The following is a 16,937-nucleotide window of genomic DNA, read 5'->3' as shown; positions in this document are numbered from 1 at the left end:
TAGCAGAAGAACAAGTGGGAGGTGTGAAAGGATGAGCAAAACCAAGTGCACACGTGCAGAGGGAACATGCTGATTCCTGGAGACCGTACTTGGTTAGACAGACCCATGGTCTGACTCGGTTTATTATAATGACTCTTACAATGTATCCTTTGCAAACATATCCCATGCTGCAAATAACAGTTTGTGCTAGTTTGAACTGTGGTTTTGATAATACTTACCCAAGACTTCACAAGTAAAGGGTACCAAACAAAAAAGGTCCTATTACTGCTGGTATTGGATGTTTTTCTATTAGCTTACAGCAGATTTGGAGAATATTGCCTTATGCTTGCCCAGTTCCTAGATTCATTCCATAACCCCAAAGAAGCAAGACGGGAGGCTACGAGGACTGTTGGTCTGACCCAGCATTGCCATAAGCTCCCCTAAGAATTACAAATATGTGATACAAACCATATCAAAACCAGTGATTCTATGAAACAAGTATTTTAATATATCAATGATGCAGTAAAATAAAGGACAATTATTTTAGCAACACATCTATAAAGACATATTCTGGATTTCTGAATGGAGCATGCACATAGTTTTGGACACAGCACTTGAAATGTTTTCTACTCTTCTCAACAAAACTGAAGACAAATCAATTTAATCGACTCCCCAGAATTCAAAGAGCTTTTTGATGATTCATCAGAAACAGAAGAAAAATAAATCCCACCTCACATTTGGTAGCGTTATCTTCCCAGTCTGCCAGCAGACAGTCACCTACGCTGGCACAGCACAATGAACACGAAGCGCAACACACACACTCTCTGCGGTACCTCAGATGACAAGCAGAAGGTTATAAAACTAAAAGCTAAAACCTTCACACAAGCACATGCTACCTCTTCTGCCTTGTAAGCCAGTTCAGAAACCAGTTTCTGGTATAAAGCCTCTGTTTCAGAAAGGATTTGAAGTTATACAGTAACTTTACTAAAGAGACTGAGGAAGAATAAACACCAACACATTATCTCTTCATTCACATCTTCCAAGACGTTTAAGCACAATCTTCCAGGATAAGTTCTTCAATGTGGCCAGGCTACTGTACCCTCTGCACACTAAAAATGCCTTTACTGAAACACTGGGACTTCTTCACATCACTACGGTGAAGAGTTTCCAAAACCATTACCAGGTTGTGTGATGAGGTACCATGCAAGCTTAAAACCAAGCACTTGCAACCTGGCTTAACATCTTTAACCACAGAGAGGCATAAACCAGTTTATAGATCAGCACTTTGCAATGAACGCTAGAAATTCCAAAGTTGTAGAAACAAAGGGGGGGGAAGAGGAGTTCTTGAAGAGAAAATATCTAACTTTCAGAGCAGTTAATATAGCATAATTTTTGCTTCTCATATGTCAAGAGAGTTTTCAAGCAGGTTAAGTTGCAATTCTTACCTACAGCCAGTGCTGCACTCTGTTTTCGGCTTCCAGTCTGTTTTAAAAGAGAAAGAGACTATGAAAATGCATTCTTTTGCACCAAAAGTCTTAAATGTAATGCTGTGTGACCTTCTAAAAGCAATGCGTTTCTGTTCTAGACACTGAACTATTTTTCTGAATCTACTTCATGAACACAGTTCTGGATACACACGTCACTGTGACTGTTGAAAAAATATGTTAAAAAAACAAAATGCAGAACTGTGTTTTATCTCTAGGTGTGTAAGTACAGAGGGAACACAATTATTTGGCAAAAAACCATGTTTCTAGGGAAAAAGGCTGCTGGTGTTAGATAATCCATAAGAACACAGAACCCATAATAAAATAAACTTAATTACTAGAGAGTCAAAGCTGCAATAAAATACCAATGGCAAATTGTTCCACTTGCATTTCCCTTTGCAGACACAAACTTTAGAGAGAATAAGACAGGATCCTTAATTCAACCACACAAAATCAGCTCTTGAAAAAATTCCTGGCTTGCATGCTGTCCTCCACAGAAGGCATCTTCATGTCACCTCTGAAATCCATTAACTTAACAAAGAAAACTCACCTTCTTGCATAGCCTCAGTGTGCTGTACACATTATTAAACAACCTGAGGCTGGTGAAATAATTATGGTAATAGTACAGTTTAAATGAGAAGACATTGAGTACTACAGTATCTCATAAAGCAAAAAGAAAAGCCTGTCGGACATTGTTACAACTGGAAAAATTTACTTCTCCATTCTTTACAGTGTATGCATCTCCCTCAAAGAGGCTTCCCCCTTGACAAGGATATTCCTTGAGTAGCAACTGTTCTCCTTTACCAGTTTCAGATTCGCTTTACTTTCTCAGGAGTAAGCAACAACAAGTAGTTCAGGACAACAACTCATTCACAGGACAAAAGAATGGTTAACAGCACCATCTCGGTAGGAGCTGTTGCAACCTCCCTAAAGCTCAGCCACTCTCACTGAGTATAATTTCAATATGTTTTTTTTCCCTCCTCATGACTGCAAACTGCTCAGTTCATGCTTCGAGATAAAGCAACAAAAAGCAGACGCTGACTAGAAAATGTTGCTCCCTGCATGTCAGAAATGAACATAACTGATACTGTGAAAAGAGAAAACGAAACCAAAGTTTGACCCACCACTACAAACCCTAATTTCCTGGAAAAAAAAAAAAAAAAAAGACAAAACATTTAAGAACGCTAAAAAATTCTACCTAAAAATAGGTGTAGAGGTTTTTTTGGGGGTTGTCAGGAGCTCTTATTAAGAAGATTTTGGGTGAGAGTCCAACTTAATTCACTGGGCTATAGAGAAAAAGGAGAAGTCCAGATTCATTAGAATGACCAGACTATAGAAATAAATATGAAAGTAACAGAGAGGAACACAAACAAACCACAACACTTTAGCAGCAAGGCCAGGGGCTTTTAGAAAAATGTTTCCTAATAGCATTAGTTCACTTCTAAACAGAAATGTCTAGATTTCAAATGGATAAAATTATTATTAAACAAACAAACAAAAAGCCACCCACACAAACAAAAAACAACTAGAATTGCTCAGGTCTTCACATCCTTCCAGAATGAATACTGCACTTGCAATCACAAGCACTTGCCACCTGTAAGCTCAGGCAGCTTGTCCTGTAGGTTTCAATGAAGGAATGAATGGCCTAGGAAAGCCATTAGGCAACCGAGAAGTAACCAGGAAAGCTGAGAATTATAGGGCAGTTGGACTGTCATCAATAATGGGCAAACAGATGCGAGCACAGGAATCCATTAACTGGATTCCTATATTTTAGTACTGATGAGCGTGCCTTCACGCAGAGCGGTTCAGATTAGGTTATCAACTCGGTTCATGCTGGCAAGCTGATAGATATTTGATTTTTGTACAGCGTGACTTCATATCTCATGGTATTTTAGATGTAGAGGTTAGCACTTTGCAATGTAATAAAGCACTGTCTAAATGGGGAAGAAATTGACGTGCAGATCTCTAGCAGTCAGTGAGGAATAATCAGTAAACATCCATCAAAAAAGGCCAGATATGAACTAAGGGTGAGATGAATTCTTCACACAATTTTTGCACTTCCAGATGCAGCTCATTTTAGACATAAGAGTATCTACATGAACAGCTGTCTATTGTCAGGTTCAGAGTGCTTTACTTGGGTTCTCCCAGTTAGTACAGAGGATCAGCAAAGTATGTGAGCTGTCTTCTGACTGATTCAAAGAATAGCAACAGGCACAAGATGAGACATGTATATTACACAATTTAATAGGTAGTGAAAACTGAATAATACAGAACCAAACATTTTTTTCAGTTGCTTGTGATCCTGAGGTAGTCAAGTATTTAACATTATATTACGGAGAGAAGCAGCTCTAGGCAGGAAAATTACCTTTTATTCAATGGGTTAACAGTTCATGGATTTTGTTTAGCTTTTTTTTTTTAGTATCATTTTATGGAGTCAAATAGCACGAAGATTAATGCATCCCATTGTATGATTCTCTATCACACACCCTCCTCTCTCTTGACTTGCAGCCAAACTCTACCACAGCAGAAAGGTCAAAGCATACACTAACATCTCAGGCCAACTATAGTAATTAAAAGAACTACCACAACAGCTGGAGAACAAACGTGGAAAAACACCTACAGCCATTAGAGAGGGCCAGCGAATAGTCTAAACTGCTGCTATTCATCTTCAGAAGAAAACAAAACCAAGCATCACCCAGTTTGTCAGAGGAAAAGCCTGTAGCTGACACAAGTTAAATGGTACCCAAATAGAGAAGATACACTGAGTAAACTTGGTTGGCATCATTGCAGACAATGAAATTTGAAAAAAAAAAATATCTAATAACTGGCTAACCACTGAATAAGCCCTGTGTTCAGGTATCCACCTCATATTGGAACTGATGTTGCTTAACTCGGCAGCATGTGAAAGCTAACCAGTACCTTCCAGTGTTCCAGTGTTAAACCAGTGTCTCCTGCCCAGCGCTAACTGACCTGATGAAGAAGGTCCTAAACACAAGCACAGACTTCTCAGCAACTATCAGTCAAAATTTGCTACAGCAACGGTCATTTTGTGAGCTTTGCCAACACTTGGGTTTGTCTGCCTATGAAGAACAGAAAACATTTGAGTAGTAACAAAGAATCGACAACAGCTCCGCAATAAGAACCTAATTTACTGTCTGTGTACTCTATCAGTACCTCAGCTCATGAGGGATCTTTGAAAGAATTACTTCCCAAAGCTGACAACACTTTATATTAAAGACAGCTTACACAGGATTCATGTTCACCCTGCGAAGTATTAGGCACTCAGGCTTTCACAGAGCAAATGTTTGAACTGCATGTTTGAAGTTCAAGTTTGCACTAGGATTTCCCTTGGTGAGCGTCACCACCTTGACCTCTGTGAGTCAGAGGTGGACTGCAGCCCAGAAGATCTTCACCCACAAGTCTTAACTCCTTGTACAAACTGCTGAACAGAACTGGCCCTGGCTCCAAGCCTGCACCGCTCCAGTAATTTTTAGACACTTTCACTCTCTTGCTTCAGTTACAGACTTGAAATTAAGTTGGAGGAAATCACTCCAAAAACGGGTTACTCTGAGAAGTGCACATTAAAACACAAAAAATAAGCCCAGTCCAAAACAGAACCGCAGGTCAAATACATCCCACATCTTGTAGGTATTGAAAAAAGAACACTAAGAAATGTTTAGTAATAAAACTTGATTTTTCCTCTAGTAACAATAACAGACAGTTAGGCTGTAAAAAATAAATCATAGCTAATCATGTTTCAAAGGAAGTTTTGGGGCATCTGCAAGATGAACCCATGGTTCAATCCTGAATGGAGGTAAACTCCAATGTTATCATCAGAGATTATAAAAGAAGATTCTGTGATATCTGTATGGCGATCAGGCATTAGATCAAGTCTACACAAAGTCAGTCCAACACTACTGCAAAGCAACCTTAATTCTTTGTAAGAAAGCAAATCCATGGCTGCCTGCTATAAAACCACCTTTCTGACTTCTGGCTCCAGCTCAAATCTTTCTTCTCATTTTTCTTTACCCTTCTGAAGCTAAACTTTATCTTAAAAGTCTCTGTGTTATATTAAGCTCTTCCCTAACCTATATAATTTCTCAATGCTGTCTTACAGTATTCCATATTACTTGCAGCACTCAAACCTGTGCTTTAGGTTTGTAATATAATGATAGAAAGGCTGATCTGATATGAAAGTTTCTTGGCAGTTCTCAACCCGTGTTAACACCTGCCAAAAGCACACGGTCAGCTTGGTCCTTTATTCACATATTAAAATGCATTTATGCCAACATAACCCATATTCTACACAGCTACGGTGGCACAGATAATTGTGAAGTTTGTATGGTATAAGAGGATATTTACACATATACAAGACTAATATTCAGCATAAAAAACTGTATTTCATCCACTTAGGGGTATGTTTTCCACAACAAACCACTGCTTTGGCTTAGTAGAAACAGTAAAATGAACTACCATAATCTTCAATTTTGCGTCTGGGCCAAGTTTTACATAGAGAAAAAAAACACCTGTAAGTTGAAGACCAAGACAAAGGTTTTTTTTCATTCAAATCAGAAAATTAATTTACATATTTCCAAATAAACTTTTTCACTTCTCAAAGCTAGTGAGAATATTAAATGTTGGGTAACCAGAAGACAAATAAGGAGTTTTAGGAAGACAGAGATGGGACTTCTTTGGGTTGTTTAATCTGGGTTGGATTTTTCCTGTTTGTGGTGAGGTGGTGGGGGGGTAAAACTGTGATATTTCAGTCCAGGCTACACAACCCCGTTTTCTAGTGATGGGAAAAAAAAAGTGCCTGCAGGAATTACTGAAGCAAGTCCTGTGTCTAATAGTCAATTATTCAAACAACTGAACTTGCTATTTCTGGTAGCATATTATCTCCTATATTCCTTTTGAACTTTCCTAAATCTAAATCCTGAAGTGATTTAGCACTGGGTATATTACACAAGGAGAATTTGAAGAACTACATATCATGCAGGTTTTCAGTCCTCAAAAAAGTGCTTAAGTATTCCTAAGCTAGGAAGAGATAGATATGTTGGATGCTTTCACATTAAATGATATTGCTGTTCGGTATGTATTGCATGTTTAACTTCCCTGTGACTCCTTCAGGTTGCTATTTTTCTGCAGTAGATGCTTCCTTTGATGTTAAGCTGTTAACACCCAGTTGTTAAGTGTTCCTGAATACCAACCAAGTGATTCAACAGCTTTTTTATCTCAGCTATACAAATGATATAATTTCTTAGGAAGACGGCAAAGTTTAAGACTCAGAGTTCCAACTCATATCAACATAACAGAAACTAAACCGTACCCTGTCCCAGGAAGTTTGCAGCAACACTCATAACAAAAACAGTAAGACGAGAAAAGGTCAAAAGAGCTTTCCCATTCACCATTATTAGTGGTGTCTTATCAGCTCTGAGCAGCCCCAAGACCCATAGCCCTATTTGGTAACACTTAAACAGAGGAGTCCTTATGTCTTACAAGCTGGGTTTCTATGATCAAGGTAAAACCCACCTTTGTCAGGACTGTACTAAGTCATATGAACAGAAAGGAACTTCTACCATGAAAGGAAACCAATCACAGAAGAGCCTTAGCACTTAAAACAACTTTTTACTGGTTTTACTGAGTTGTAACCATAAACTGGTTCCTCAACATTTATCAGAAATTGAGAGCTGAAGCCATAGTTAATGCTCTGATAGGTAAAAGTGTAAGATGAATCTAGACCTAAGCTGATTAGGCTACAGCTACAAAGTCTCCCAGACAGCACCTCTGCTGCTCCGAGGCAATGGATTTGTTTATCCCAGACTTCAAAGAACACAGACTAACTTCCAAAAAGGCTGAAAAGCCCTTCTTATGGAAACCTACATCAGTGTGTTTTGCCATGAGCTTCTCACAAACTCAATATCTGAGCAGGTTATATACCCAAGCAGTTCGCTTTAACTCCTTCCCCCCTAAATTCCCTAGTACTGCCTTACTAAGCCAGTCTCAGTAAAGACAGACATAGTCCTAACTCATGCACAAGCCAGGAGGCAACAGTGGGCAAGAATGACTCCATGACAGAGCCTTGGGACAAGCAGTGACTTCTGCTGAGAAGGATCAGAGGAGCTCTGCTCTTGCCAGAGTCGCTGTCATATAGTCATACAGGACTTCTGACAGCACCTCCAGCTTGCCCACAAGTGCCTTCAGCTCCACCTACATGAAAGACTTGTAATAACTGTTTCAGCTAAAATTAAAAAGGGGGGAGGGGAAGTGGGAAGCTTTTCAGAATAGCTAAACACTAATGTTCCATTAACAGAAGTTAAAACAAAGAAAAAACACAGGTGATCAGATGCCAAAAAATATGATAAGCATACTCAAAACAATCATGTCAATCACTAGGCGTCCAGAAAAGAAGAATCTAACTATGTTATTTTTAACCTGTGACCAAATGTTTATTGGGTAGCATTTAAGATGGAAGCATGCACCGAAGTTACACAATACAGGGTGTCAACCATAATAGACATCGTATGGGAATGTCTGGGCCCATCTCCTAGGGACCATTGTGTGTACTCAACAGCTGTGTCCAACAGTCAGGAAAAAAAACCAAAGAAAGAAACAGGAGCTGTACAACAAGGTCTTAATTCTTGCACGATAGCAAGTCAACAGCTGCACAGTATTTCTCCTCAATCATTTCCGAAATCAATTCCACAATGAGCTATAAAGAGGCAAACTGTGTCAGGGGAAGTTCAGTTTGGATATTAGGAGAAGGCTCTTCACCGGGAGGGTGGCTGGTCTCTGAACAGGCTCCCCAGGGCCGTGGTCACAGCATCAAGCCTGTCAGACTTCAAGGAGCATCTGGATGACGCTCTTAGTCATACGGTTTAGTTTTAGGTAGCCCTGAGGGAAGCTGGGAGTTGGACTTAAGGGTCCTGATGGAATCTACATATATTCTATATTCTGAATAACAAAACTGCAATTCTGTGGTCAAGCAGTAAGCTGAACACTAACCAGATCTGAAGGACTACATGTTAGTAAGTCCCTACAGAATTAAAAATCAAAACAAACACACCTCCACCAAACCTAGAAATGCCCTTTAATAAGCATATTAGAGTCCTTCTGTAAGTCTGGAAATAAAATAAGAAACATTTGACATGAACCTAATAGGACAGACGCATAAAATGTAATATGAAAGTCCAGTCACCTGTCTCAACAAGCACAGCTTTTCAGGACAAATGTCCTTCTGACGAGAAAAGTTTACATATTTTGCTGGTCTGTTTAAAAGTGACTTTTCGAGAAGTCAAAACAACCCTTAAATTTATGTCTTTGATTTGAAGGTTCATCGGACAAACAGAATTAAACAGTTCACGTTGTCCTGAACAATTATTTACAGGTAGAGAAAAATAGCAGCTTTACCTTCATAAACAAATCGGCACGGCTGAAGTCTCAAGCAGAACACAGTTTACTAAATGAACCATTAAACGAGATTCAAAACTCACTTATTTTTAAACTTACTCTATTGACGGTTGCAGTAGGATTATTGCATGTAAAGGAAGGATATTTTGGAAGAGTTCTACACTGAATTCTGCTTGATTACAGTAAAGAAAGCCCTGTCACTGATCATTTGCAGATTACTACCATCTTCATCCAAGGTTTTAAGTAATTTTATGTCCCATGTAGGAGGAAAGATACCACATTACATTGCATCAGCACAGGCAGATTATTTGCATTCATTGCTAATACGTACTATTAGACTTCAAAAGACTCAGGATTGCACAAACTTTTTTAGCTTCTCAATCTATTCCTATGCTATGGGAGCCAGCCACCTCAAACAAGCCTCAAGATAAAATATAATAAATAAGAGACAGCTCAGTTTGGCCTAAAAAACTGCCACCTATTCCTCCTTCTTGCCTTAGATACCAACATAAATACAAAATAAATGCATGCTGGTAGAGCAACAACAACATGGTCTCAATTTCTACCAACATATTTAATACTGAGTGTTAAAAACACAAGTAGTACTAAATCTCCATGTATTGAGAACCATTTCAACAAACCCACTTCCCCATGAACAACAAATCAATTCAAGAAGCTCTGCAAATAGAATTTATAGGCAAGCCTACAGCAATATATTTAGAGCAACACTACCAAAGGATATTGTTTTTTACTTGTGGCATAATTTGGAAGTAAAAGTGGTTTCAGCTGTCAGAAAGATATTAATTTTTCTTCATGTATCTACAGTACATAACTTCATTGTGATGGATTATTCTTTTACCCCGATGGTTCCCACATTACCCTACTGTTGGTATCTCACAGTCTCTGGAGTGAAAGCTTTTCAAGTTGCTCAGAAGCATTTGGAACTTCACCACTTTCTACACTGGTTACATAGGTTTCCACAGACTAAAAATAACCCTTCTGAAGCACACATAAAAAGTGGCTCATTTTTAACATCTATTTCCTCATTTAATCGAAGAATCATTTAGCACCAAGCAAAACAAAACAGCACCTTGCTTTATATTTCTTGCAGCGCATTTGACTTTATATATATAAACTTCTCAGACAGTCAAAAGCATATAGAAGTCTGTAACACATGCAATATGCCCTTACTCAATGTAATACTTCTTCTGAACAAAATCCTTCACTTCTAACCTTTTGTAGGCACACAGGTATGGGGACAACTAGAAACGAACCTCCCTGCTCTTTTTAAGTTCAGCACATATCGAAGAATTTGCACTAAAATGCTTGAAAATGGTTACCAAAGAGATTTTAAAGATTCTCCTCACAAGGAAGCAGAACATTTAAAGATGTGTCAGCCAGACAAATGCTACTCTTGTAAGAGCTATACAAGCCACAACAAAGAGTTCTCAAAATTAATAAGAAAATGCCAGGTATGCATTTGCTTCCACTTTGCAAACATGAAGGTGATTTCATATTTATTAAATATGCTTTCATATTTATTAAAATTAGCACAAAATGCAAAAACTGTTAATCCACAAACACTGCAGTACCAGTGCTGGAACAGGGACTCTACAACACATTAATCCGTTTGCTCAAAACATCTCATCATCATTACAGGAGAACAATTCTAAGTTGCACAGACAGACTTTTAAATCTTCAAGCATGCAGACAAGTTCAAGCTGCATATGAAAGATAAAGCTATCAAATAAGAATAATTATCAGAGATAAATGCAAAAGCAGGAGATAATTAGCAAGACTTTTTCTAAATGACTGATATACTGGAAAAATAATCCCACACAAGTAAGTTAACACAATGAAAAAGAAAACTTAATACAAGAAAAATAGGGCAAACATTAAAATGTTATATGTCCTGTAGTATATGTGATAATGGACAGCTGAAACACCATAACCAAAAGAAATACCACCTGCATAAAACAGGCACACATGTCCTACACAACCATTTGCAACAGCCTGCACACCAAGGCCCAGCTAGTTTCATATTTCTGTCTTGGCAGCACTCTCGCAAGACCCAGACACTCTCTGCCCCAAGGGATGTTGTGTTCACGTGTCGCATTCTCTTTTCAGCATACTCCCAGATTTGGGGGCTTGAGCCAAGGCGTGAGTCAGGTCTAAAATGTGGCTCAACAGGCTCTTGGTTGATGTCTTCCCAGATCAAAGGTAGTGCTGGAAACCGTGAAATCAAGTTTGTGCAGCGCTACCCCTCAGCTGAAGAGCACTGCTTGGTTCTAAAGGAAATGCTGAATTAAGACAAATTCTTTACTATGGTTGCAGACACAGATCTGCTTTCTAGAATTAGTTTCACGCAGCATGGCCATCCTGTTAAACTCTCTCAAAGAGGGACGGGGTGAGAAGAGAAGCCAACACAAGGAAGTGGACAGAGGACCCCTCACTGTTAGGCTAATGAGCTTTTCGATTTTGTCTACAGTGCAAGCTATGCACTCAAATTTAGTGATGGACATACATTATTTATCCACATAATAATCAGAATAATATCAGAATAATCCAAAGGATTAACCTAAAAATTACTACCACATGTGAACCACAATGTGGTTCAAAACTTGTGTTGGTAATAGCAGTGGCTTAGTACCTCAAATTGTGACATACTACATGCCAGTGGTTCTTTCTCCTGTAAAGTGAGGGGCATGCATTTGGAAAGCGGGTATTTGGGAAGGAGTCTCATGCACATTTTACCACCAGGAGCTGCAATTTTACAGAGCCAGGAAACAAAGGCTTTGAAATTATCACCCACAAAGAGTTGTATATAAAGCGAAACATTGTATTCACTGTGTCATTTCTCCTAGATGCATATTATTGACCACTATAAACCTTCAAAACTTTCCTGTCAATCTAGGTTTGGCAGAGTAACAGAACAAAGTATTTCAATATTGCCTGTGAACACTGGTTATTACCCACAGCTACACAACACAACTTCATAAAGTTATACTGGATTCCTTAAAAAATTTAGGCAAATTAACTGGCATATGAAGATTAATAAAGCATCTGTAAATATTTGGGTCATGAAATCTTAATGTTTCCTTACTGGTTAAGATGCTGCTTCTTTCCAGTTTATCCTTGGGTCCAGCTGCATCAGCCTGTTCCCAGCTAAGAACCCTCTCCTGACACAAGTTCACTCAGCTCTGCAGCTCAAATGGCAGCAGTAAACAGAAGGGCAGGATTCCAGCTTTACAGAAGGTATGTAGTAAAGTATAATCACAGAGGAACAGAGTTGTTTAGTTTACAACACTGTGGATGTCTTCCCCTATACGAGAGACTACTACTTCATTTACAACATTAAGCACTTGAAAAGTGAGCTGCAAATCTGCTACTTACTATCAATGTGATTTAGCTATGTCAAGACATATTTAGAGGTCCTAAATTCTCATGTTTCCTTGCCATGGTGTAGCTCAGTGTCTTAACTTATGGGCTGGTAAACTGCTACTAAGTGGTCATAGCCCTTCACTGATGATCCTTCTACCATTATGAACCTACAGGCACCCTACAGATGACTTTAAATGCCCGTGAACTACAATACATCCTCAGTTCTATTATCACATATTACTTTCAGTGAAAATTATGTCTCAAACACCCATATGATAATTATGAGCACATTAATGGCATCTTCCAAAGCACCTAGACACTCAAATTAGCATCTTAGCCATGTTCAAATTCCAAACTAGGTTTCCTTGAGGTTTCCTTTTTTCTCTTTCTCCAGGCTCTGAAGCATCAGATTTGAAATTTCAGTGTTTGCACTGTCACACTTCAAATTGTCTTTCTATCATAAAAGGTTGTATTAGTATCATTGTATTAGTCTCTGTAGAAAAGGCAAAGAGAAAATATTTGATGTCCCACTACAGAAAAAAGCTAGTCTTTTCTCTCCTACTGTGAGAGCAGAAACTTAATCACTTTGTATTCCAAGTTAAATGCCCAAGTTATTCACTGCTACTGAGCCTTTTGTCTGATAAACTACAATTAATTAAAAAATATTGCATGAACTACTTGTGCTTTCAAAAGATCAAAATACTTCGTACTCCTTAGCCTTACAAAACATGGAAAACAATGAAACATTCTATAAGCAAAGACACCTAAGGAAGTGTTTACCAGTTGGTAGTATCTTCTTGCAGTCTTATGAGAGAACTCCCTTCCTCAGATTGCCAATGCAGCAGCTCGACTTCAGGATCTGAACAAACAGAAGAAAACCATTAAAACAAACAATACACGGTATTTAAATTACATAACCCAGTGCCAGGGGCAAATCCAAGTTAACCCTGCAGTGCCAAGGAACCTACATAATTCTTTAGGAATGCAAATAAAACACACCGATTTCAAAACCACTTGAGGTTCTGTGGATGCGACACCACAGGCAAATGCAGAGGCATCGTTACAAACTCTTCTGTGACTCAGGAAGGCAATTAGCTATCCATGATCACAAGCATCAGAAATAGAGCACTGCATCTCACCACCACTGAGTTAAGTCACACATAGTTACAGCACAAGAAAATAGAGCATTACATCTCTGCATTACTGAGCCAAGTTACACGTAGCTGCAGCAGAAAAAGTAGGTTTTGGTTCAAGTTTAATTTACAGTGTCATATATATTGCGCACAGGAAAAAAATGCTTCATGGCTACAACCTGATTTATCGGTTAAAGACAAATTTGGCCAATGGCAGTTTTTACCTTTCTAAATTTCCTCTAGGACTGCTTAAGATTTCTTGCTTCAAAACTAAGCCTCTAAGTTTAGAAAATCAGTATTTGTACAGTCAGACAGCATTTCTTATGGAAACACGGCACTGAGATACACTGCAAACATCCCAAGGTTCTTTAAAGTTCATTTGGAGGTTTATGCAAACACTCTACCTTTTTTAGTACAGTAACCGAATGATTAACTGGTCAAAACTGGCAGCCTTCTGTTGTGGTAAAAGCTTCAGAAGCCTCCTCCATTTGGGATTTTATAGGCTGCTTCTGTTTCAGGGATTTCTTGTATTTTACATACTTGAGTATTTATCATCAACCTGTCTCCAGTAGAAGCACTCTTGCTCCTACTTCAGGTATTGTTCCTGATACCAGAATCCACCCTGTCAATACATCACATCTCACGGTTTCTTTTTAAGAGTGATCTTCCCATTTTTTACTACAATTCTCTTTCTACCTATACAGCAAAGCCAACCGCATTCTGCAATGCATCTGTTTTTAGCATAAAAATCCTCGTCATGTCATTGCAGGTTCAGCTGAAGAGGCAAAAATTATTCAGCATTAATTTGTATTTATCAGTTGTCAGCAGCTTCTCTTACATCAAATAATCCCAATTAACAAGCATTTAACAAAAAATATGCTGCTTTGCAGTGAAATTGGTATTACTGATTTGTCCTAGCTTGGGAAGGGAGGGAAAGGGAAGAGCTATGCAGTACCAGGTCTTGGGAATTATTTCAGTCACAGTGAAAACTATCATCAAAATATACCACCCATTCCCTCCCCCATCTCTGCAAAAGAAAACCTTGTGACCTGAACAGCGCAGGTAGGAGAGAAGAAGGCAAGGACTCTGCGTTACTATGCAAAATTTAATTGACAAAAACCACAAGGGATCCTATTTGCAGCTACACCAAAGCAAATAGCTGCAGAGAGCTCAAAAGTAAAAACAATAAGAGTAATGTGAGTCAAGGACAACTTTTGCCAATTCGTGTCAAGGCAGCATCTAAGATAAGCAGGTGTCTGGCAAGTTTTCTTTGTTTGCCTCCCCCCCCGCCCTCCCCCCGAAGAAAATGAAATCTAAACAACATCAAGTCACCTTATTCACTTTGTTAAAGCATAGGCTTTAACAACTGTTCCACTACCCTATTTCAGACACTTTCATTCACAGGCCTTTTGCCAAGCAACTGTATAAAGTTAACAATTCAGTCAAAGACTTCTGAAAGGAAACCGTACGGTCTTACACTCACATGCTGCTCAGTAAGTCGCTGAGTAGAGCGGCACCATCACTGTCCACAGCCTGGCAAAGGGATTTGAAAGGTCTCCTGGTTGAGTGAACATTTATGCAACATCTCCAATTTCCTCCAACACGCTCAAAGATACTTCCTCCAGCCCCGCTACACCGCTGTATGAAACACTTCCTATTCAGTTCCAGAGAATGGATGTTTTTCAAGGACGATTGATCATTTCATTAAACAGAAAACTTGTGTTGCACTTCTCATGTATCATGTTGCCAAATCTCAATGTTTAAACTTCCTCACCGCTACACACTTGTTGTGATCAATGATGCAGAGTCTGGTTGGAGGCCTGTAGTTAGTGGAGTCCCCCAGGGGTCAGTGTCAGGTCCAGTCCTGTTCAACCTGTTCATTAATGACCTGGATGAAGAGACTGAGTGCACCCTCCACAACTTTGCTGATGATACCAAACTGGGAGGAAGGGCTGACACACCAAAGGTTGTGCTAACATCCAGTGAGACCTGGACAGACCGGAGGGCTGGGCAGAGAAGAACCTGGTGAAGTTTAACAAGGGCAAGTGTAGGGTCCTGCACCTGGGGAGGAATAATCCCAGGCACCAGTACAGGGTAGGGGCAGACCTGCTGGAAAGCAGCACTGCAGACAAGGATCTGGGAGTTCTGGTTGACAGCATGTTGACCATGAGTCAACAATATGTATGCCCTGTGGCCCAGAAGGCCAGTGGTACCTGGGGTGCATTAGGAAGAGTGTGACAAGCAGGCTGAGGGAGGCTGTTCCTCCCCCTCTACTCTCCCCCGGTGAGGCCGCATCTGGAGTACTGTGTCCAGTTTTGGGCTCCCCATTTTAGAAGAACAAGGAATTACTGGAGGGAATCCAGCAGAGAGCTACAAAGATGTTTAGGGCTCTGGAGCATCTTTCTTTTGAGGAGAGACAGAGAGCTGGGTCTGTTCAGCCTGGAGAAGAGAAGCTGAGAGGGGATCTCATCAATGCTCATAAATATCTCAAGGGTAGATGTCAAGAGGATGGACCAGACTCTTTTCAGTGGTGCCCAATGACAGGATGTGGGGCAACAGGCACAGACTGAAGCACAGGAGGTTCCATCTGAACATGAGGAGAAACCTCTTTACTCTGAAGGTGCCAGAGCCTGGAACAGGCTGCCCAGAGAGGCTGTGGAGTCTCCTTCTCTGGAAACATTCAAAACCCACCTGGACACATTCCTGTGCAATCTGCTCTGGTGAACCTGCCTTAGCAGGTGGGTTGGACCAGATGATCTCCAGAGGTCCCTTCCAACCACAACCACTCTGTGATTTTGTCTTCCCAAGAGCAGTATCTAAGCCTGCATGAGACTCACCTGTCCTTCCAGTCCCACACAGCTCTGCATTGCCCCCTCCTCCTGATTGCTCAGCCTCCCCCATGCTGTTGTTCCTCCCCAGTAATACCCCATGCCCACAGACCAGCCTCCAAGTGAGCATGGGAAGCAAGTGCCAGCAGGCACAGTTGCACAGCAGTTCTGCCTGGGAAAAGCCAACGTGGCAAAACAGCAATATGGACTGGAGGGATCATGGAAACATCCATATGCAGAGGAACTATGTAACCTGCCAGTGCTGGGCACAGAATGAAGTCTGGTGAGACAGGAGGAACAGGAGAGCAGCTGCTGCACGGTGGTGCCGGCCAGGAGCAGCCAGGCAGCGTGGGACATCAGAAGGACCGTGTGCTGACACAGCACAGAAACCTGCAGACACACAGTCCCTTTGGAAGATCTCCTAAGCTTTCAAGGAAACAACTCCTTATACATGATCTAGATTAATCTGGTTCAGTTGAAAAAAACCTGTCAAGACAGCTCCTTTTTTTTAAAAAAGAAAATAAAAACAGATCCCCAAACCATAACCTACAGCCTAAATAACACAGCTGAGAAAAGCTAAGTGGCCAACTTAGTTTTCAGCCAATATTTGTTCAAAAATTAATTTTCTTTACTTCAGCAGACCTTTGTGGAGCAAATTAACACTTCCTTTGAGAGGCTAATGTGAGTAGCAGGTGAACAACAGAGTAAGCTCATTCTCAGAAGGT

The 16,937-nt window shown here is 40.0% G+C and overlaps 1 protein-coding gene across 6 annotated transcripts in view; it reads right to left on the bottom strand.

Moving 5' to 3' along the window:
* The window catches only part of CYRIB (CYFIP related Rac1 interactor B), a 99,916-nt gene that overhangs the window by 29,252 nt on the left and 53,727 nt on the right, over positions 1–16,937 (bottom strand). For 3 of the 6 annotated variants that reach the window (XM_065831433.2, XM_071803793.1, XM_065831432.2), the window contains exons 2-3: positions 13,032–13,110; positions 1,425–1,461 (exon numbers count right to left, since the gene is read on the bottom strand). The exons of 1 other annotated variant lie outside the window; for it this stretch is intronic. The gene's annotated coding sequence lies outside the window, so the exon portion shown is untranslated. The remainder of the gene's footprint in view (positions 1–1,424; positions 1,462–13,031; positions 13,111–16,937) is intronic. 2 more of the 6 variants (XM_065831435.2, XM_071803791.1) reach the window with 2 other exon arrangements.

This window comes from Patagioenas fasciata, chromosome 2, assembly GCF_037038585.1.
Source record: "Patagioenas fasciata isolate bPatFas1 chromosome 2, bPatFas1.hap1, whole genome shotgun sequence".
Taxonomy (NCBI): Eukaryota; Metazoa; Chordata; class Aves; order Columbiformes; family Columbidae; genus Patagioenas; species Patagioenas fasciata.
The sequence above is the reverse complement of the archived record's forward strand: the minus strand, read 5'-3'. Positions and strand labels throughout refer to the sequence as shown.